The sequence below is a fragment of the Convolutriloba macropyga genome, chromosome 4 (assembly GCF_964194025.1).
Source record: "Convolutriloba macropyga chromosome 4, txConMacr16.3, whole genome shotgun sequence".
Taxonomy (NCBI): domain Eukaryota; kingdom Metazoa; phylum Xenacoelomorpha; order Acoela; family Convolutidae; genus Convolutriloba; species Convolutriloba macropyga.
This window is the reverse complement of record NC_134471.1, coordinates 63,352,609-63,377,815: the sequence shown is the minus strand read 5'-3', so window position 1 is coordinate 63,377,815 and position 25,207 is coordinate 63,352,609.

The following is a 25,207-nucleotide window of genomic DNA, read 5'->3' as shown; positions in this document are numbered from 1 at the left end:
CCCACAATCGGTAATCCGATAACCCCAATCAAAGTCAAACGCAAATACACCAAACGCAAGCACAACAACAGCAACAAACAACTGCACAGACTTTATTGGCACGCTCTGGTTTTCTTCCAAATACGACACTCCTCCACCCACACCTAAACCAGCTCCTCCACGAGCATCACAACCTGAATTACTTAATTATTCAAACACTCCACAGTTCTCCACCCAACCAAAAATTTTTGCAAACACCGATAAAACTCTGCTCAGAATTGCCACAGCCAATTCACACTGTCACTGCGCCAATTCACACTGTCTCAAACAATACCACATATGATATCAGCCTACTTTCTGACAATTCTAATTCTGATCCAAATAGTTCTCAATTTTCTTAACCTACTGCATCACAAATCGTAAATAATCCTTTTAATCCGCCACAAGGACAAATAACTAAATTTGAACGCTTGTTATCACAAGCACACTGGAACCACTCTTTTGGTATAGTCAATTCATCACCGTCATTTCAAAGCTGACTACCACCCAGTTTTCCGGGTACACCACCCATTATCACTATAAGCTCAAATTCACCGACTCCAGATTCCGATCAACATTCTCATCACTGTATTGGGAAACAACCCGACACGACACGACCTTATCCAAATCTACCACTAAAATTAGATCCCAATTTTATTGTCCCCCCATCCGCCTTCTTTGGAGACCATAACAACGGAGAAAAATTGCATAATTAGGCTAAACAAAGAATCTCTAAATATTATAAAATAACACCAGTTCAAAAACAAAGAGCTCACCAATTATTAAAACAACCAAAAGTCACATTCTCTGTTGAAATAATTGTTGAACAAGACAAACTTATCTTTCACCCACAAGCTGCAGAACCACCTGTCTTTTGAGTTAAAACAAATCCATCACCCTTCATTTGTCAAGAAATACACTACAAATTTGATAGACACACAAATAAACGCAGGCTATTTTGTCTTCTATAATCCACACTCTGGACTTTCCTACACATGTCCACTACAAATTTGACTCTCATATTACTTAATTTATTCCTTCCATGTCCGCTTCCAATAAAACAACCAATTAAAGTTGACCAACATAACATTTCTACAACTAAAACAGGCATACAATATCTTGTCGTCACGCACTATGATTGTTCACCAAAGCATATCACAAATATTCAATATTGTAAACTCAAAAAAATTGGCGAATGTAAAATTAAGCCGGCCGATTTTAAAATCCTCCCCGCCCAAGTTCAAATTTTTTCACAAATCAGAACACTAAAATATGCGCTTACGCCAAACTTAGCTAAACTTAGCGATAAGGAAAGCTTTTGTCACAAAATCGCACTCAAAAGAGGTTTTCGGTTTGATCACAATAATCGGTATGTTAATATAATGGAACGACCTTTCTTTCCAAGAGAAATTGAAGCTCGTCGAGAACTTGCACGCGTTGGTCTTATAAGTAAAAACCCCTATCGCCCTCAAATGATACAATTCGACGTACTAGACGACCCCCCGCTGGCAAAGTAATATAGAAGAAAAACAATGTCGTTTTCGTTTAGATCGTTATAGACCCCTTTCTTTCCAACACGGTAGCATGGTTTATAACCTACGGGATCATAACTGGATTCCTAATGCCGCAGATAATCCCTGGGCTAACAGTCCCGGTAAAGACCCAGAAAACGATTATCATGTCGTCCACACACTAGGATGGTCACTCCAATTAACTAACATCACTCTCACTATCGATGTTGCCTCAGAACACATGTACTATGGCAAAGTTCGCATAAAGTGTGATCTAGAACGAGGTCAATGCCCTCCAAATCACGCTATTAAAGCCACAGTAATTTGGGAACCCGAAAACCACTGCCGTATTTTTGATGTTGGAATATCATCATTGAAGATACTTCATTGTAACACTCGAAAATAATGAAACCAATTCTGGTCATAAACACAATGCACACATGTATTCAAGTCGTTTTCAAAAACACCTTTATTATGAATCCGCACTTTCTCGTTTCGAGGTTCTCACAAAAGCTTTCTACAAATGTAATGAAGACCGCCCATATTATGCCACCCAATACCAAGACGTTTTTATACAATACAAAGAAGGTTTTAATTTTGTCGCAGGAAAACAGTCACCCGACTTTGATAACACAGAGATCACAGTAACTGACGGACCACCCTCTTTAACAGCTTACACAGACGCAAATATCCGTGATGGATATGTTATTCCACAAGAATCACAATTATATCACAAATCAGAAAAAAAACGAGTTATTTAGAAAATAAAATTGGTTTGGCGCTGTTCACCCTAATGTCCAAATCAATGCAAAGCTTGATTACATGATCAGTCAAGTCTTGCTCGAAATGGATCTAACAAGCTTGAGTGTTTATAAGAAATTTTGCGACTGAGACCGCGACTTGAAACAAACCGCTTTCATTTTACTCACACAGAAACTTCCTTTAGTTGGTTATATAATTACAGGATAGCGACACACATTCGCTATACATAAAAGTCAAATTGTAATTTCATTCTTCCAATGTAAAGTTGTTTTATCACCCCTTTATGTATTAGAAAATCAGTGTTTCGAACGTATTCCTACATACTATCAAAATTGATTACAACTCGCAGACCAAGTCATCCGTATGACTTTCCCCTGGTCGATTAAAGCACCATGTAAATCCGAAAAATTTGATCAACAAATCTCACTCGACGCAGACGGCAATGGCACATATCGCTTAACACCCTATCCAATTAAGGCGCGAAACCCCGTTAAAATTTTCACGCCTAACGAAGTTGAAAACCACTTACCCACGTTGATATTACCGCGCAACAACTTGGAATCTACAGTCAACACGACTGGACTAAACCAATAGATAAGACGAAATTTATTCAATTAGCTGACGAAGCAGTGGAAAAATTTGAAGTAGCACGCGCAGTAATTTTTGCAGATCTTGCAAAACAAGCACAATTACAAGCAGAGTTCTCACAATTACGCACAGAATATAATGATTATTTTAACATACTCTTTATTAACGGCAAAGAATTCACCCTCCGCCGACTTGATTGGCGTGACTTGATTAACGGCAACTATTTAAAAGAATCCTTCATAGGAACCTTTGGATACCCTTGGTACGTATTAAAAGAAATGGCCATAATATGGACTGTTTTTAATTTTTTACAGTGCTTTTTCGGCCTATTTTGCAGCGCATTTAACACCTATAATCTAATATCACTTTTAGGATCCAATATCACATTGGCTAAAATTATAACCTCTGGATTTTTTGGAGTATTCTCACAAACAATATTCCATGTGCTACAATCCGATTCCACACATTATAAACCACCTTCACCTAAAAAACGACGTAGACACTCAATCGACAGTTGCACTCCACACTCTCAACATGAATTGAATTTATTACACAAAAAGTTTGAAAATTTCTATAAAAAATTCTCCTCTCCTGCACACAACAACTCAAATAAACGGCATACCTCCACTCTACCAGCTTCTATTTATCAATGCTATTAAACAGCAATTGATTCTCGTAGGAAACCAGATTTTCAATCGTTACAACTACACACTTTTCAACCTAATAAGCGTACACGCTCGCGTGGAATTTCTCTTTCACGCGACTCTCTTGATAAAGATCCTGACTACCAGGAAATTCCGGAGGAACTTTTCCTTAACCTCCCGAGTACTCGTCTTTAACACACTTCTGTTTTAGTAACTCCACTGCAGTTCCTACCCACCAAGAAGGAGGCTCACCAATCCCCCGAAATGTCGATCCTACATCATATGACCTCATCATGCTGGAGGTTGATGACATTCTGCCATCACCCCTCACTCCATTGGAGCTGGCACCAACAGTAACCGAACCAGTTTGCAAAAAGCAAACACCCGCCCTCTTCACGATGGTGCAATCTTCCCCATAGCCACAGTCTGTGGACACAGCCAATTTTGCGCGGGTGAACCAACTGCCTTCACCCGCCACTTCTTCTTCGAGCTCGGGTGAACTTCACCTGTACATCGACAGTGACACGAGCTCACCCTCAGTCCCTACAGGACTGCAAAGCTCGTCACAAGAGCTACTCGTCCAGGGAACCAACCAGGTGCCGCAGCCACCTCCACTCTTTTCTACTGCGAACAAAGCAGCATCCAAAGCACAACCACCAATCCAGCCTACGAACATTCCATCCTGGGCTGATGAAGTGCCCACAGCGGAACAGTCAGGTCACTCCACACCAGAGACGGTTGTCCCCAATTTGGCGTACTCTGGTAGGATCCGTGGAGCACGAGCACGATCACAGCCACTGGTTTACCCACCGCCAGTGATGCCAACACCGCATACACAACGCCCGCCGGTAGCCTCACCGAGGTACGGCCCGGCTCTACCACCACTAAGGCCTCAACAATCTTTCCCTCAGCCGACCCCCTACAACCGACCCACGTCAACCGACAACTACCCGTGCTGAACCCTCACCTAAGAGGCGCGCACGGGCAATAGCACACGAAATATATCCCGTTCGCTCCTCACCGATACAGGTTTCCCAATCGCCAGCTCGTCACTCAGCGAGCCCTTCACGAGGCCCACAGCCCTCATCTTCTCGCAGAAGGCCTAACCCTTTCGCACCAACACACGGCATTCCACACAGGTCACAAGGACCAAATTTCAGATTCCACGAGTTTACAAACCCTCTCGGCATTAATACCATCCAGGGTATACATGTGCCAGAGAGAATCAGTTTTACCTCCACCCCGCCTCAGCACACGCTGAAACCAACAGCCAGTTCCTGTTCTCCTGGACAATTGGAGAAGGAATATGGCCATGAGGGATGGGACAAGGACCTGCATCTTGAATGCCTAAACTTCCCCCTAAATCTTCGGTTCACGGAACGATTTTGGCATCTGCCAAAGTACTTATTTGCATTTAAAGATCGCCCAACGATTACCTTAAAACATTCTTTACTCGCGACACTGCACCCTACAAAATAAATGCTAAATACGACCCCTTCTATCTACAATTTGGTTTTTTACATCCCACACAGATGGATGTAAATAACACCACTCACAATGTTAATCGGGTGAAAATGCTTCACACGATGCACAACTAATTGTTTTTGCAGCATCATTTTCAACACACCAACCCCATCATCCACATGAAATCGCGTCTTCAGTATACTAACACAAAGCTGACTTCACCATATTATATTAACTTCAGCTACATATTTCAACCCAACTCTTGAAGGCACCCTCCGTAATTTTGACCCTAATAGAAACTATTTCATCTTTTCTCCACTCTATGCCAAGACTAATCGCCCCATCCTCGTCCCAATCAAATATCTACAAAGTGTAGAAGGAGGCGCCACGAAGTGTACCTATGGCCACACTTTCAACCTCCTCTAGAGAGACTGGATGGCCGATGAACTCGACAATCGACAGCCCTCACAAGAAGAAATACAGATCTTCAATCACCTTCTTGCGTTACAACCACACTTTAACGCTGATCTGTAACCCCGTGCCATTGCTGCTTGTCTGGCACGTGATCCGGAACTCAGCGCCTTCTTCCGTGATCCAGACAATCGGGCTCCCGATTTCGAGTTCGAGTACCAGACGTAGGCAGCAGACCTACAGCACCAACTTGGGCTCACAGACTCACAAAACAAGACTCACTGATCTCAAAAAACTCACCTAAACCTATTTTTCTTTCTTCTGTTCTCTTTCTTTATTCTCTTAGTTTTTTCCTTTCTACAGAATATATCTCTCCATATATCTCCCACAAGACTGAAGATTAGGATCAGTCATTTTCTTCTTCTCCCCGGTCGGGACTTACAAAAGAAGGTATTAAATTTCACTAATATATTTAATAGAAAAAGTAGCTCACACAGTAGATAAATGATGGATTTCCACCAGACGCTAAGCTGGTAAATCCGACTAGTTCAAAAACCTTGTACCAGGTGGAGATAAACGGAAATCTCCTCGTGCAAACCAGACAGAGACTACGGACTACAAGCGATCCTCCAACTGGGAATAAATCCTCTACAGGACAGTGAGAGCAGTTGGGCATACTCTCAACGGGAGTGAGACTGGCCAGCACACCCTGTAACTGGCACCCTTACTGGTTTCACATGACAAACCTCTTCACTGACGACACTAGTCACTTCTTCACTGACAGGGACTTCAAACGACAATACAAGTCACAATCCACTTCAGAGAGGACACAACTCATCACTCACTCGGCCCTACTTTTCAACGAGGATGACACATTCAACGTATTTCTGCTACATTTCACAGATTCGGATTTGAAACTCTCAACCCCGGATGGATGTAGCAGTGAAAATACTGAATGTGCACCTTCAACCAATCAGACACTGAGAAGACACTATTCTCTTTTTTATAGAGAGAACTGAACTAACTATAGTCAGTCTTTTAGTTAGATACACCATGTGTACACCATTGACTCCGGTGCTATACTTCTTAACCAACATAATAATAGAAGTTTACTCTCAGTGTTTTACAGAGTAGGTTAGTCTTAGAGATATAGGTAAGTCTACTTCGCGCGCGGAAATTAGTAGCCCTAGATCTTTATACCTTAAGGCTGTAAAAGGAGCCCACATCGGGTTTGCCTTAGAATGACCTAGATTATAAACCATGTCCTTCTAATTGTTGTCATTAGAGCTTTTTTCTGAGTAACATCATTTGTGCTGACATATAACAGAGTGTTTTTTGGCAACAGACAGCGTCACGCTCATCATTTTGCCAGCATTTTCTAACTTGTAACTCTAACATAGAACAATGGTCTCAATTTTAATTACAGCTCTTTTTTAGTTTGGAGTACCCAGGTTGAGGTCCCAGATGGAAAGTCGATATGTCCAGACCCAGATGAACGCACGACGGGGCTGTCGTGCGTTCAAATTTACATGGTCTGGAAACAAGGAAAAACGCACGAAAGTCTGATCATGAACGCACGAATAGTCTGGTGAACGCACGAAAGTCTGATCATGAACGCACGAATAGTCTGGTGAACGCACGAAAGTCTGATCATGAACGCACGAATAGTCTGGTGAACGCACGAAAATCTGATCATGAACGCACGAATAGTCTGGTGAACGCACGAAAGTCTGATCATGAACGCACGAATAGTCTGGTGAACGCTCGAAAGTCTGATCATGAACGCACGAATAGTCTGGTGAACGCGCGAAAGTCTGATCATGAACGCACGAAAAGTCTGGTGAACGCACGAAAGTCTGATCATGAACGCACGAATAGTCTGGTGAACGCACGAAAACTGATCATGAACGCACGAATAGTCTGGTGAACGCACGAAAGTCTGATCATGAACGGACGAAAGTCTGGACATGAACGCACTAAAGTTCTGATGAACGCACAATTTTTTTGTGCGTTCATCAGACTTAAGCGCGTTCATGTCCAGACTTTCGTGCGTTCATGATCAGTCTTTCGTGCGTTCGCCAGACTATTCGTGCGTTCATGATCAGACAAAAAACTAACCTTTTATGCTTGTAGATGCCCATTGAAGATGAAGACGCCAGAGGGTTCCATCAGTCCACAAATCCACATATAAAGTCTTTTTTACGTGAGGTACATGAACATCTTTCTACTAATAGGAGACATGCCTTTTTTTGCTATGGTGAGCAAAATTCAAGGTGTCTAACTATCAGTATTAAGAATAAAATGAACCTCTAATAAGACTTTTTTATCATTAAGACTTTTTTTGACACTCATTCAAGAAAGCTGAAATCAACATAAACATATATGATACATCATAAACACAAATCATAGACTCAAATCAAAAGACCGAAGCGAGAGACGAGCGAGACAACGGGAGAGACGAGCGAGAGAACGCGAGACAACGCGAGAGACGAGCGAGAGAACGCGAGACGAGCGAGAGAACATGAGACGATAGCGAGAGAACGCGAGACACGAGCGAGAGACGAAAACAGGGGCGAAAGAAAGAGGGGAGGGGGGAGGGAGAGCACCGAAAAATCTTGACGCCCGAAAGGCGTCCCACCCATTTTTAACTCTATATTTTTTTCAAAAAAACCGTACGCAAAACTAACTTTTTTTTCTAGACAAGCTATATCAAAAATTCTTTTTGCTTTACACTCTAGATACACATGGGATACTCCATACCAAGTTTGCTTCAATTTGGACAACTCCTTGATCCGATGAAATTTCGATATTTTTGAAAATAGAATAAGCGTATAATAAGCGAATAAGTCGAAATTTCCGTATGAAAAACTAACTTTTTTCCTAGGCAAGCTATACCAAAAATTCTTTTTGTTTTACACTCTAGGTACACATGGGATACTCCATACCAAGTTTGGTTCAATTTGGACAACTCCTTGATCCGATGAAATTTCTATATTTTTGAAAATAGAATAAGCGAATAAGTCGAAATTTCCGTATGAGAAACTGACTTTTTTTCCTAAGCAAGCTATACCAAAAATTCTTTTCGCTTTACACTCTAGGTACACATGGAATACTCCATACCAAGTTTGGTTCACTTTGGACAACTCGTTGAGCGATGAAATTTCTATATTTTTGAAAATAGAATAAGCGAATAAGTCGAAATTTCCGTATGAAAAACTAACTTTTTTCCTAGGCAAGCTATACCAAAAATTCTTTTCGCTTTACACTCTAGACACACATGGGATACTCCATACCAAGTTTGGTTCAATGTGGACGACTCCTTGATCCGATAAAAATTTCTATATTTTTGAAAATAGAATAAGCGAATGAGTCGAAATTTCCGTATGAAAAATTAACTTTTTTCCTAGGCAAGCTATACCAAAAATTCTTTTCGCTTTACACTCTAGACACACATGGGATACTCCATACCAAGTTTGGTTCAATGTGGACGACTCCTAGATCCGATAAAATTTCTATAATTTTGAAAATAGAATAAGCGAATAAGTCGAAATTTCCGTATGGAAAACTAACTCTTTTCCTAGGCAAGCTATACCAAAAATTTTTTTGCTTTACACTCTAAGTACACATGGGATACTCCATACCAAGTTTGGTTCAATTTGGACAACTCCTTGACTCGATGAAATTTCTATATTTTTGAAAATCGAATAAGCGAATAAGTAGATATTTCCGATCGAAATACAAACTTTTTTCTAGACAAGCTTTTGCAAAAATTCTTTTTGTTTTACACTCTACCTTCAAAGGGGATACCCAAAACCAAGTTTGGTTCAATTTGGACAACTCCTTGACCCGATGAAATTTCTATATTTTTGAAAATAGAATAATCCTAAGCGAAAAGGTCGAAATTTCCGTATGAAAAACTAACTTTTTTCCTAGGCAAGCTACACCAAAAATTCTTTTTGTTTTACACTCTACCTACAAAGGGGATACTCTATACCAAAATTGGTTCAATTTGGACAACTCCTTGACCCGATGAAATTTCTATATTTTTGAAAATAGAATAAGCGTAAGCGAATAAGTCGATATTTCCGATTGAAATACGAACTTTTTTTCTAGCAAAGCTATACCACAAAAATTCTTCTTGTTTTACGCTCTAATTAGACCTGGGATACTCCATACCAAATTTGGTTCAGTTTGGACAACTCTATGACCTAATCAAAAAGACCTATTTTTAAAATTATTTATTTGAAATAATAGCAAATTTCCGTACGAAATACTAACTTTTTTCCTAGGCAAGCTATCCCAAAAACTTTTTCTGTTTTACGCTCTAGGTACACATGGGATAGTCCATACGGAGTTTGGTTCGATTTGGACAACTCCTTGATCCGATAAAATTTCTATACTTTTGAAAATAGAATAAGCGTATAATAAGCAAATAAGTCGATATTTCCGATTGAAATTTGAACTTTTTTCTAGCAAAGCTATACCAAAAATTCTTTTCGTTTAACGCTCTAGGTAGAACTGGGATACTCCATACCAAATTTGGTTCAGTTTGGACAACTCTATGACCTAATCAAAAAGACCTATTTTTAAAATTATTTATTTGAAATAATAGCAAATTTCCGTACGAAATACTAACTTTTTTTCCTAGGCGAGCTACACCAAAAATTCTTTTTGTTTTACACTCTACCTACAAGGGGGATAATCTATACCAAAATTGGTTCAATTTGGACAACTCCTTGACCCGATAAAATTTCTATACTTTTGAAAATAGAATAAGCGTATAATAAGCAAATAAGTCGATATTTCCGATTGAAATACGAACTTTTTTTCTAGCAAAGCTATACCAAAAATTCTTCTTGTTTTACGCTCTAATTAGACCTGGGATACTCCATACCAATTTTGGTTCAGTTTGGACAACTCTATGACCTAATCAAAAAGACCTATTTTTAAAATTATTTATTTGAAATAATAGCAAATTTCCGTACGAAATACTAACTTTTTTCCTAGGCAAGCTATCCCAAAAATTTTTTCTGTTTTACGCTCTAGGTACACATGGGATAGTCCATACGGAGTTTGGTTCGATTTGGACAACCCCTTGATCCGATAAAATTTCTATAATTTTGAAAATAGAATAAGCGTATAATAAGCAAATAAGTCGATATTTCCGATTGAAATATGAACTTTTTTTCTAGCAAAGCTATACCAAAAATTCTTTTCGTTTTACGATCTAGGTAGAACTGGGATACTCCATACCAAATTTGGTTCAGTTTGGACAACTCTATGACCTAATCAAAAAGACCTATTTTTAAAATTATTTATTTGAAATAATAGCAAATTTCCGTACGAAATACTAACTTTTTTTCCTAGGCAAGCTACACCAAAAATTCTTTTTGTTTTACACTCTACCTACAAGGGGGATAATCTATACCAAAATTGGTTCAATTTGGACAACTCCTTGACCCGATAAAATTTCTATACTTTTGAAAATAGAATAAGCGTATAATAAGCAAATAAGTCGATATTTCCGATTGAAATACGAACTTTTTTTCTAGCAAAGCTATACCAAAAATTCTTCTTGTTTTACGCTCTAATTAGACCTGGGATACTCCATACCAATTTTGGTTCAGTTTGGACAACTCTATGACCTAATCAAAAAGACCTATTTTTAAAATTATTTATTTGAAATAATAGCAAATTTCCGTACGAAATACTAACTTTTTTCCTAGGCAAGCTATCCCAAAAATTTTTTCTGTTTTACGCTCTAGGTACACATGGGATAGTCCATACGGAGTTTGGTTCGATTTGGACAACCCCTTGATCCGATAAAATTTCTGTACTTTTGAAAATAGAATAAGCGTATAATAAGCAAATAAGTCGATATTTCCGATTGAAATATGAACATTTTTTTCTAGCAAAGCTATACCAAAAATTCTTTTTCTTTTACGCTGTAGGTAGAACAGGGATACTCCATACCAAATTTGGTTCAGTTTGGACAACTCTATGACCTAATCAAAAAGACCTATTTTTAAAATTATTTATTTGAAATATTAGCAAATTTCCGTACGAAATACTAACTTTTTTGCTAGGCAAGCTATACCAAATTTTTTTTTCTGTTTTACGCTCTAGGTACCTATGGGATAGTCCATACGGAGTTTGGTTCGATTTGGACAACTCCTTGATCCGATAAAATTTCTATACTTTTGAAAATAGAATAAGCGTATAATAAGCAAATAAGTCGATATTTCCGATTGAAATATGAACTTTTTCTAGCAAAGCTATACCAAAAATTCTTTTTGTTTTACGCTCTAGGTAGAACTGGGATACTCCATACCAAATTTGGTTCAGTTTGGACAACTCTATGACCTAATCAAAAACACCTATTTTTAAAATAATTTATTTGAAATAATAGCAAATTTCCGTACGAAAAACTAACTTTTTTCCTAGGCAAGCTATGCCAAAAATTTTTTTTGTTTTACAATCTACCTACAAAGGGGATACTCTATATCAAGTTTGGTTCGATTTGGACAACTCCTTGATCCAATAAAATTTCTATATTTTTGAAAATAGAATAAGCGAATAATAAGCAAATAAGTCGATATTTCCGATTGAAATCTGAACTTTTTTTCTAGCAAAGCTATACCAAAAATTCTTTTTGTTTTACGCTGTAGGTAGAACTGGGATACTCCATACCAAATTTGGTTCAGTTTGGACAACTCTATGACCTAATCAAAAAGACCTATTTTTAAAATTATTTATTTGAAATAATAGCAAATTTCCGTACGAAAAACTAACTTTTTTCCTAGGCAAGCTATGCCAAAATTTTTTTTTGTTTTACAATCTACCTACAAAGGGAATACTCTATGCCAAGTTTGGTTTGATTTGGACAACTCCTTGATCCGATAAAATTTCTATATTTTTGAAAATAGAATAAGCGAATAATAAGCAAATAAGTCGATATTTCCGATTGAAATATGAACTTTTTTCTAGCAAAGCTATACCAAAAATTCTTTTTGTTTTACGCTCTCGGTAGAACTGGGATACTCCATACCAAATTTGGTTCAGTTTGGACAACTCTATGACCTAATCAAAAAGACCTATTTTTAAAATTATTTATTTGAAATAATAGCAAATTTCCGTACGAAAAACTAACTTTTTTCCTAGGCAAGCTATGCCAAAAATTTTTTTTGTTTTACAATCTACCTACAAAGGGGATACTCTATAACAAGTTTGGTTCGATTTGGACAACTCCTTGATCCGATAAAATTTCTACATTTTTGAAAATAGAATAAGCGAATATTAAGCAATTAAGTCGATATTTCCGATTGAAATATGAACTTTTTTTCTAGCAAAGCTATACCAAAAATTCTTTTTGTTTTACGCTCTAGGTAGAACTGGGATACTCCATACCAAATTTGGTTCAGTTTGGACAACTCTATGACCTAATCAAAAAGACCTATTTTTTAAATTATTTATTTCAAATAATAGCAAATTTCCGTACGAAAAACTAACTTTTTTCCTAGGCAAGCTATGCCAAAAATTTTTTTCGTTTTACAATCTACCTACAAAGGGGATACTCTATTCCAAGTTTGGTTCACTTTGAACAACTCCTTGACCCAATGAAAAAGACCTATTTTTGAAATTCGTTATTGATATTCCTAGGCAAGCTATACCCAAAAATTCTTCTGTTTTACGCTCTAGGTACACATGGGATAGTCCATACCAAGTTTGCTCCAATTTGGACAACTCCTTGCCCCGATAAAATTTCTATATTTTTGAAAATAGAATAAGCGTATAATAAGCGAATAAATCGATATTTCCGATTGAAATATGAACTTTTTTTCGAGCAAAGCTATACCAAAAACTCTTTTTGTTTTACGCTCTAGGTATACATGGGATACTCCATACCGAGTTTGCTTCGATTTGCACAACTCCTTGATCCGATAAAATTTCTATATTTTTAAAAATAGAATAAGCGAATAAGTCGAAATTTCCGTATGAAATACTAACTTTTTTCCTAGGCAAGCTATACAAAACTTTTTTTGTTTTACACTCTACCTACGAAGGGGACACTCTATAAAATGTTTGGTTTGATTTGGACAACTCCTTGATCCGATAAAATTTCTATATTTTTGAAAATAGAATAAGCGAATAATAAGCAAATAAGTCGATATTTCCGATTGAAATATGAACTTTTTTCTAGCAAAGCTATACCAAAAATTCTTTTTGTTTTACGCTCTCGGTAGAACTGGGATACTCCATACCAAATTTGGTTCAGTTTGGACAACTCTATGACCTAATCAAAAAGACCTATTTTTAAAATTATTTATTTGAAATAATAGCAAATTTCCGTACGAAAAACTAACTTTTTTCCTAGGCGAGCTATGCCAAAATTTTTTTTTTGTTTTACAATCTACCTACAAAGGGGATACTCTATACCAAGTTTGGTTCGATTTGGACAACTCCTTGATCCGATAAAATTTCTACATTTTTGAAAATAGAATAAGCGAATATTAAGCAATTAAGTCGATATTTCCGATTGAAATATGAACTTTTTTTCTAGCAAAGCTATACCAAAAATTCTTTTTGTTTTACGCTCTAGGTAGAACTGGGATACTCCATACCAAATTTGGTTCAGTTTGGACAACTCTATGACCTAATCAAAAAGACCTATTTTTAAAATTATTTATTTCAAATAATAGCAAATTTCCGTACGAAAAACTAACTTTTTTCCTAGGCAAGCTATGCCAAAAATTTTTTTCGTTTTACAATCTACCTACAAAGGGGATACTCTATTCCAAGTTTGGTTCACTTTGAACAACTCCTTGACCCAATGAAAAAGACCTATTTTTGAAATTCGTTATTGATATTCCTAGGCAAGCTATACCAAAAAATTCTTCTGTTTTACGCTCTAGGTACACATGGGATAGTCCATACCAAGTTTGCTCCAATTTGGACAACTCCTTGCCCCGATAAAATTTCTATATTTTTGAAAATAGAATAAGCGTATAATAAGCGAATAAATCGATATTTCCGATTGAAATATGAACTTTTTTTCGAGCAAAGCTATACCAAAAACTCTTTTTGTTTTACGCTCTAGGTATACATGGGATACTCCATACCGAGTTTGCTTCGATTTGCTCAACTCCTTGATCCGATAAAATTTCTATATTTTTAAAAATAGAATAAGCGAATAAGTCGAAATTTCCGTATGAAATACTAACTTTTTTCCTAGGCAAGCTATACAAAACTTTTTTTGTTTTACACTCTACCTACGAAGGGGACACTCTATAAAATGTTTGGTTGGATTTGGACAACTCCTTGACCCGATGAAAAAGAACTATTTTTAAAATTCGCAATATAAATTCAACTTGTAAGTGGAAAACGTCTATAACAAGGACAAAACTTTGAAAGAAATAACTTTCAAATGAGCTGAACAAAGAATGAGAAACGAAAGTCTAGAGCTAACACAGAAGCAATTTTACCAGTTTACAAATCTATAAATTCACTAGTTGTGTTCATAATGATTTAACATTGTAATCGAATAGGTTTCTCGAAACTTGAAATAAAGAAATTTAAATTTGATGGCAGCCAAGGGAATTTCGATTTTTTCTTCTCTATCTTCTACGATAAAACCGAACGGCAACACCTGTCGATTTTCATTTTTCACTAACTTCAGCGTCTTCACAATTTTGAACATTCTGAGAACTAGACCTCTAATTTCTCCTTCGAAAAAAAAAGAATTTCTCCGGATATAAGTTCATCTTCCAAATTAACACCAACATACTTATCTGCGACAGATCCTCGTCCGTACGCAGCCAAGGAGAAAACGAACTCGCCCGAAAACCGACAAAAGAGTTTTAATTGCGGCCGTCGCTTCCGAAAAGATCTGGTGTCTGAATTTTCTGCGAAGCCGTACGTTTCGTCGAACTTCTTTTTTCGAGGAAATCTCCCAGCATTGGGGTTAAACAGTCCTCCTTGAGTTTCATTTTTATTAACATTTTTGCTCTAACAAAACGCCAAACCATTAGCTGGCACTGGTTTACAGTTCCGGTGAGCGGAGCAATTAGAAGCCTATTGGCGGATTCGAACATTGCAGCAGAGGCAGTATACAGAGGTCCGATACTTTTCGTCTGCCATCCGAGATGCCGCAGGAGATGGAAATTGATCGTGCCCATTTTGTTCGTCTTCTCAGCCATAATCACACAAAATTCACAGAGAAGCTGATCACAAAAGTCCGCATTGCGGGAAGATTCAAAAAGTTCGCAGATCGAAAAAACTAATTTTTTCAGGTCAACTTCATCGCTCTTTCTGTTTTCGCCGAACAAATACGGAGGAAAAATTATTGGACCTAAATATAATAACAAAAACTTGACTTCCTTTGCCTTGAAATTGGGGAGAGCATGCAGTTTTCTGATCATGTTCCTGAAATCCTTCGGTAAATCAAGCGTTCCGATGAAAGAATTGATTTCATCTTTATCTTCGGATCTCATTGTCTCATAGTGATAGAGGAGTATATCTTTTGCAACTCCTAGAAAAAGTTGATGCATGGGGTCAACTGGAGATGATAGAGGCAAATTTGATATAACGCTGAAAACTTTGCTACGGCCTTTTACCCCTTGAGTTTTTATTTCGCAATCTGAATCCCGACCAAGCCGAGCTCTTAACTCCTGAATGCTTCCTCGTTCAAGCTCCTGGATATTGAGCATGTGGGAACTAAACGATCGCATCTCAAACTCTTCTTCATGAGGATATCTATGAACTCGTCCAATGTGGCAGCCTCTCTGAGTGCATAAGGAGCAACCGTAGTAGCCATTACATTGCTTCATCTTTAGCACTTTTGACTTTGCAATCAGATCCGCAATTAACAAGATAGGTTCAAAAGAGACAGCTATATCAGTTCCATTAAAATGAATTTTCTCTGTGACTGACAGCTGGTTGTGCACATGCTCGAATACCACATCAAAGTCCGGATAACCAGTTCCCACAAACAACGCTCCGAGGACAATATTTTTGAAAAGTTGTCACTTTTTTTGGAGGAAGGTCAGCAACCGCAAAGAACAGAGGCCAAGCGGAAGTTACGGGTGTCTTGCTGACAGTTGCTCCATCAGTATTGACAATTAACTTGACGCTGATTCGGTTCTCGGCTATACGAAATTTGGGCATCGAGATATCTTGCTCTTGAGGTTTGTTTGCAACATAAATTAAAATGACAGGAAGTGAATCGTTAAGAATGACAATTAGTAGTGGACGAAAATTCAACAAGATTAGCTCACCGTTCTCAGAAGTCTGTTTGCTGGACTGATACTTCGAGCAAAAATCTTCAAACTGTTTCTTGAAAGCCCAAGGCGAAACTGTTTGACCCCCAAAAATAAGCTGATCTCGCTTCAGCAGATCGTTCAAAAGTGCATCAGGGGCGTTATGCAGCGAAACAATAGCCAAAAGTGTAGCCACTAAATTTGTCTTTGTGACACCTGTCCTGCTAACTATTTCATTTGTTTCATCATAAGCTTCTGGTGTCCCGTGAACGTCCCCAGAATTTTGGAAATTGCCGATGAGATCTAATCCAAATTCATAATCTTTGTCTTCACCAAAGAAATCGGCGAAATTTGTACTGCTAGCAACTGATAATTCAGATAAATTGCTGTTAGTATCAAAATTTTCGTCAGATAAATCCCAATCTGAATCAGTTGAATTTGTGAGAGGCAACGAGCTAGTCTCTGATTCTAAACTGACATTCTAGTCTTCATCGTAAAACTTGATGAGATTGACCAGTAACGAGCTACGTTCATCATTTTCAATAATTTTGATCCTGGGTTTTGCCACTCGTTTTCTTTTGGCTGTCGTAGCGCAAAGTTCATCTTGGTTCTCAATGCCCTGTCCTTCTTCTTTTCCATGTTTTGCTTCATGTTCACAGAGACACAAAGCATTATTTTCTCCAAAACAATTATTGTTACAGAAAGTAACTAACTGCTCGCCGTCCATAATTTCACGAAGAGTTCTTAACCGAACGCAAACTCGTCCCCGAAAACCATTACTCATATAATAGTCGCAATTTGCAACACATGAATGGTTCGCCCATCTTGCCACTCCAACTAACAGTTTATCCCCCTCCATCAAAGACCAGTCATCAATTTCACAATTTTTTGGCTTCTTAGCTAACAGGCCGACGGCAACGTTTATTTCTCCACACTTAATGACTTTTCCACTTTTCCACTACGGTTGAACAGGCCATATCCTCCATAATTGTCAGGTTCAATTCGCAGTCCAAAAGAAAAGGAAGACTTATAAATTTCTTCCATATCAAGATGCAGTTTCTTGAAACTTTTGTCAGAGATCAAAAGTTTCTTGTAGCTGTCTGCTGATAATAAATTTGTCAACAACGCATGAATAGTTCTATCCGACCTCTTCGCAAACTGCTCGGCCAAAAATCCTTCATTTTGTGGAAGCTTTTCACATTGGTCCATAATCTGAAAATTGAAAAAGTTTTTGTTTTCATGATTAGAGAGATCTACTAATTTGATTTTAAAAACCGCTGCAACTATAGAAATACTTGATAATTTCATTTTTTAGCCACGAAAACAAACGAAAACTAAAGGCCATCACTGCACAACGATGAACCCTAAAGAAAATCGAAAACTGTTCAGAATCAAATGACAATTAAAACCTCTCATGAAAGCAACCGCTATCTCAATTACGTAAAATTAGAAGCCAATTTGATAACTCATATGCAAACTTTCAAAAAAATAATCGAAACTAGAAGTAATTATCCTAAGATCAAAAACTATAATCACAAATGTAACGCTTCAGAATTGACTGATCTACTAAATTTCAATCTCCGATGAATGCTAAAACGATGAATGCTAAAGAAAATCGAAAACTGTTCGGAATCAAATGACAATTAAAACCTCTCATGAAAGCAACCGCTATCTCATTTAAGTAAAATTAGAAGACAATTTGATAAATCATATGCAAACTTTCAATAAAATAATAGAAACTAAAAGTAATTTTCCTGAGATTAAAAACTATAGTCACAAATGAATAGGTCAGAATTGACTGGTCTACTAAAATTCAATCTCCGAAATTACTGAGCAGTAGGGGTTGAAACTGCAGCAATTTCCGCTTCATCATCAATCTCTGTCCTTTTAGAATAACTGAGTCTTTCTCGACCAGCCTGGTTGGCAGCTTCCTTAGCTTTGCGATATGCCAGTTGTGGCGTGAGGGGGTATTTCTGCATGACGACATCTAAACAAGAATCAGATTTCTTCTATTTTCTCAGAGCTAAGAACAAGGACTTGGACAACTATAACTTTTTCCAAAATACTGAGACAAAAATATTTTAAGAATTATGTTATAAAAGAAAAAACGCGAAAGCAAGTTAACCTTGAAAAAGCACGACTTTATCCCTCGGTGCTTCGGAACGCTTTGCAGACCGGGTACTGTCAATCATTTGCTCCACTAAACCATCTTCTCCGAACAGAACACGTCTCAAAAATCTACCCAGTTGAGAAGGATGCGCATTGGCTTTGTGAGCTTTCATTAAGTCTTCGCCCTCAAAGTCAACTCGGTGTACAGGATACGCCACCATCAACTCTGGATGCTCGTCAATGCTCTGGAAGCCGTGTTTTTGAAGTAGACAGATTTCCTGAACGTCCTTTGCCTAAATTAAAAAAAAAAGTTGAAGTTTTTTTAACGTCTTGTGCCTAAATTAAAAAAGTGCTGAAGTTTTTATTAAAAAGCAACCACACAAGACAGACAAAATTACCGTTTGATCTAGCTCTCCAAGCAGTTTTCGATTTTTCTTGTCATGTCCGACCTTAATTTCATTCGCAACCGTTTCTGCTCGTCTCATTCGTTCTTCGTGCCCTTTCATGAATTCCATGAACTCCTTACAGACAGCCGGCGATCTACCATGCAAAAAGACCTTCAAATTTTAGAAGACATGAAAAAATCCAAAAACTCCACTATCAGCAAAAAATTCACCTGCTCATTGGGCTTATCACTCATCACTGCTTTTTCTTGGAATAACAGCGCTTGGGTTGTCACCTTCTCCCTGCTGACTGCTCTTGCCTCATTATTGCTCGCAACCGCAGTTCCTTCTTGAACGTGAACCTCTGGCGAAGAAAAGAAGTCAGGCGATTCCGGAACTATGGTTTCGGTAGCTTGCGTAACACTGGTTGCTGCCTTCCTTTTTGATGACTTGTCTGGTATGACGCAATTCAAGTAGGTTGGAGGCAGTCCTCTTTTAACTCTCTCTTCTGTAAACTTTTTGTGTAGCCTAACTTCATCAGCGAGACCGTACCCTAAGTATAGCATCCTATGTGTAGCTTGATTATGTCGTATGAACTCGTACTGGCCCGGTTATATTGCTAGCTTCTGTTCATCGGTGTATCCACGTGGCCATGCAATACTATTCAGCGTTGTCGAAACGCATGCTTTATGGTAGAAAAAACAAAACAGTGTATTTCGATGTTGATATCGAATGCTTCGCTGAACTTGGACTTCCGGGCTGGTTTCAAAACTTGGCTTTTTAACTTCTCGTTTTGAACGGGACGTCTTTTTGATTGGAGCCATGGTTAAGATCTGAAAATCAAACGAACAATGAGCATCAGCAGAGGACTTTTACTTTCTTTGAACGTACTTTTTTGCTATTTGAATCAATGGAGTATTATCTCGGGTTATTTGTAATCTCAAATTGAAAACTATAAGAAAAGAACAAACTCGTAAATTTTTCAAATATTAAATAGACAATTAAAGGCCAGTAAAAACTTGACTTCACAACTGCGCATTCATTCAATTAATCTAGACAAATAGAGCTCGCATTAAAATTAATCATAACAGAGTTAAAGACATCTAGCTACATAACATCTAAGAAAAGAAAATGCTTGAAACATTACAAAAACTGAGCACTAGAATTTCAATTTGCATCCTTCTTTCTTTTAGCATCCATCAAAGCCAAATAAGACTGCTTCTTTTTCCCATTAGCATCTTCGCTGTATTTGCCCGTGGATTCCAGTCTCTGTTTTGCATTCAAACCCGCTTTGTTTGCTGCCTTCTTCGCATCTCTTCTCGCATTAGGGAAGGAAGAACTCGGAAACTTTCTCTCAACAGCACCTAATTAAAAACAAGTACAAATGATCACATTTACAAAGGATCCAATAGAAAAGAACTGACAAAAATCACCAAAGATATCCGGCAATAAACTTACGAAAAAATGTAAGCATTGATTGTTTCGAAGCACAAGCTCTCCCACTTGACAAACTTTTTGAGGGTAGGATCATCTGGTATGCTAGGCCATCACCTCCATATATCCATTTCCTCAATGCCAGGCCATACTCTGCAGGTTTGTGACCACTGTATATATGATCAAGGTTTTTGCCGTTTATGCCAAACTGAACTGCAGGCTTTTTCTCAATTAAACGCAGCAAGGCGGCCTCTTCCAAATCCTCTACCTCCAAGGTATTCTCCTCGTCAACCTCAGCTGTAACGTTTGCTAAATCTTGAAACCCATCAACGCCAGCGAGAGCACCCGTAACCTACAAAACAAACCGGTATAACGTTCATAATAAGAAAAACTCCGAAACAACTGTTGAAAACTAACAATCCCATTCAGGTTGCGCTTGATGTTGTTTATGTCCTCAATTGACTGACTTGTGGTGCTTTCGAGGAGGGTCACAAGATTACGCATTCGCTTTTCATTTTCTAAGAGAACTTCGGTAAAACCTTTATGTTTCGCACAGCACTAAAATGCAGAAAGACAAAATATTGAATGTAATGTTTTTTTTTATATGCTTTTGAAATGAAACATACTGAAACCATTGTTAACTTCTTGACTTTTGAGGACTGAGGGGCAACCAAATCATCACTTTCTTCGTTAGCTGCTTGGGTAGAATCACTTAGAGAAACTGGGTCGTCAAGTTTAAGCTGTTTTCTCAATTCACGAAGGTCTGCAGTATAATCATCGGTGCCATGCTTCAAAATTTTATAGGTACGCCAATCATTGCCTTTGAATAAACGCGCTTCTTTGCCCTCGGTTGTTTTGAATTTGTCAGACTGACTCAAGTAACCCCACATTTCAGAATCCGTATCAATGATTTGGGCATCATCTTTTTCGGCGCTCATAATCAGCCAATAGTATTTATTGTCCATTTTCAAGACCTGAAATTCAGAAACAACGTTGTGAAACTAATGACACATTGTTACAACAAAAATTTTAGTGCCTTTCCAACGCCGTTGAGGTTAAACAAACACTAGTTGAAATAAAATAAACTAATTTAGAAAATCCTCTCGACTAAAAAACTTCAAACTCACTAACGAAGAGTTTATCTCTAATCAGAACTAAATTGCATGGCATTTTAGATCCAACAATGATCTCAAATACCGTTAGGGATATCGCTGTCAACTAAATCATCTGAAAGTACGGAGACCGTCGATGGAAAGCTATCGTCAGCTGTCAGATCAACCATTTCAACTTTCGCGTTTTCAAGCTCCCTTACTCTCTTTTTCAATAGCTCAATTTCTACTTGAAGTTGTCTTATTTTCAGCCAAGTTTGGTCTTTCTGTGACTGGCGCACTGAATTTTCATCAACGTTCAAACGAGGCCTCTTACAGGACACTCTGCCAGATTCTTCTATCACAATTCTTGTTTGCTGCATCAAGAGAACTAAAAAACCAAGCTCCGCTGAACCTCATACTAAACCCAATTTTTTTGTACGGAAGCTATAGCGAAAATTTCTTTTACCCTTAACTCTAACTACAAAGGGGATACTCCACATCGAGTTTGGTTTGATTTGAATAACACCTTGACCCGATGAAAAATACTATATTTAAAAATTAAAAATTCGAAATAATCGCAAATTTCCGTATGAAATACTAACTTTTTTACTAGGCCAGCTATACCAAAAATTCTTTCCGTTTAACAATCTAGGTACACATATGATACTCCATACCGAGTTTGGTTTGATTTGGACAACTCCTTGATCCGATAAAATTTCTATAATGTTGAAAATAGAATAAGCGTATTATAAGCGAATACGTCGATATTTCCGATTGAAATACGAACTTTTTTTCTAGACAAGCTATAACAAAAATTCTTTTTGTTTTACGCTCTAGTTACAAAGGGGATACTCTATACCAAGTTTGGTTTTATTTCAACAACTCTATGACCTAATCAAAAAGACCTATTTTTAAAATTATTTATTTGAAATAATAGCAAATTTCCGTACGAAAAACTAACTTTTTTCCTAGGCAAGCTATACCAAAAATTCTTTTTGTTTTACAATCTAGTTACCCATGGGATACTCGATACCGAGTTTGGTTTGATTTGGACAACTCCTTGACCCGATGAAAAAGACCTATTTTTAAAATTCAATAATTTCAAGTTATTCGAATAGCAAATTTCCGTATGAAAAACTAACTTTTTTTCTAGGCAAGCTATACCAAAAATTCTTTTTGCTTTACACTCTAGTTACAAAGGGGATACTCTATACCAAGTTTGGTTTTATTTCAACAACTCTATGACCTAATCAAAAAGACCTATTTTTAAAATTATTTATTTGAAATAATAGCAAATTTCCGTACGAAAAACTAACTTTTTTCCTAGGCAAGCTATACCAAAAATTACTTTGTTTTACAATCTACTTACCCGTGGGATACTCGATACCGAGTTTAGTTTGATTTGGACAGCTCCTTGACCCGATGAAAAAGTCCTATTTTTAAAATTCAATAATTTCAAGTTATTCGAAATAATAGCAAATTTCCGTATGAAAAACTAACTTTTTTTCTAGGCAAGCTATACCAAAAATTCTTTTTGCTTTACACTCTAGTTACAAAGGGGATACTCTATACCAAGTTTGGTTTTATTTCAACAACTCTATGACCTAATCAAAAAGACCTATTTTTAAAATTATTTATTTGAAATAATAGCAAATTTCCGTACGAAAAACTAACTTTTTTCCTAGGCAAGCTATACCAAAAATTCTTTTTGTTTTACAATCTACTTACCCATGGGATACTCGATACCGAGTTTGGTTTGATTTGGACAACTCCTTGACCCGATGAAAAAGTCCTATTTTTAAAATTCAATAATTTCAAGTTATTCGAAATAATAGCAAATTTCCGTATGAAAAACTAACTTTTTTCCTAGGCAAGCTATACCAAAAATTCTTTTTGCTTTACACTTTAGGTACACATGGGATACTCCATACCAAGTTTGGTTCAGTTTGGACAACTCCTTGACTCGATGAAATTTCTATATTTTTGAAAATAGAATAAGCGAATAAGTCGATATTTCCGATCGAAATACGAACTTTTTTCTAGGCAAGCTATACCAAAAATTTCTTCTGTTTCACGCTCTAGGTACACATGGGATACGCCATACCAAGTTTGCTTCAATTTGGACAACTCCTTGACCCGATGAAATTTCTATATTTTTGAAAATAGAATAAGCGAATAAGTCGATATTTCCGATTGAAACACGAACTTTTTTCTAGGAAAGTAAGGCTGACCATTCTTTTTGCATTACAACCTAAACAGTACTGGTAGTCTGGGATATCAATTTGGTTCGATTTGAACAACTCCTTGACCCGATGAAAAATACTATATTTCAAAATGAAATATTCGAAATAATCGCAAAATTCAGTATAAAATACTAACTTTTTTCCTAGGCAAGCTATGCCAAATTTTTTTTTTGTTTTACAACCTAGTTACCCATGGGATACTCGACACCAAGTTTGGTTCACTCTGGACAACTCCTTGACCCGATAAAATTTCTATATGTTTGAAAATAGAATAAGCGTATAATAAGCAAATAAGTCGATATTTCCGATTGAAATATGAACTGTTTTTCTAGCAAAGCTATACCAAAAATTCTTTTTGTTTTACGCTCTAGGTAGACCTGGGATACTCCATACCAAAATTGGTTCAGTTTGGACAACTCCTTGACCCGATGAAAAATACTATATTTTAAAATTAAATATTCGAAATAATCGCAAATTTCAGTATAAAATACTACTTTTGTCCTAGGCAAGCTATGCCAAAAATTCTTTTTGTTTTACAATCTATTTACCCATGGGATACTCGATAACAAGTTTGGTTCACTTTGGACAACTCTATGACCTAATCAAAAAGACCTATTTTTAAAATTATTTATTTGAAATAATGGCAAACTTCCGTACGAAAAAATAACTTTTTTCCTAGGCAAGCTATGCCAAAAATTCTTTTTGTTTTACAATCTAGTTACCCATGGGATACTCGATAACAAGTTTGGATCACTTTGGACAACTCTATGACCTAATCAAAAAGACCTATTTTTAAAATTATTTATTTGAAATAATAGCAAATTTCCGTACGAAAAAAAACTTTTTTCCTAGGCAAGCTATGCCAAAATTTTTTTTGTTTTACAACCTAGTTACCCATGGGATACTCGATACCATGTTTGGTTCACTTTGGACAAATCCTTGACCCGATAAAATTTCTATATTTTTGAAAATAGAATAAGCGTATAATAAGCAAATAAGTCAATATTTCCGATTGAAATATGAAATTTTTTTCTAGCAAAGCTATACCAAAAATTCTTTTTCTTTTACGCTCTAGGTAGACCTGGGATACTCCGTACCAAATTTGGTTCAGTTTGGACAACTCCTTGACCCGATGAAAAATACTATATTTTAAAATTAAATATTCGAAATAATCGCAAAATTCAGTATAAAATACTACTTTTTTCCTAGTCAATCTATGCCAAAAATTCTTTTTGTTTTACAATCTAGTTACCCATGGGATACTCGATACCAAGTTTGGTTCACTTTGGACAAC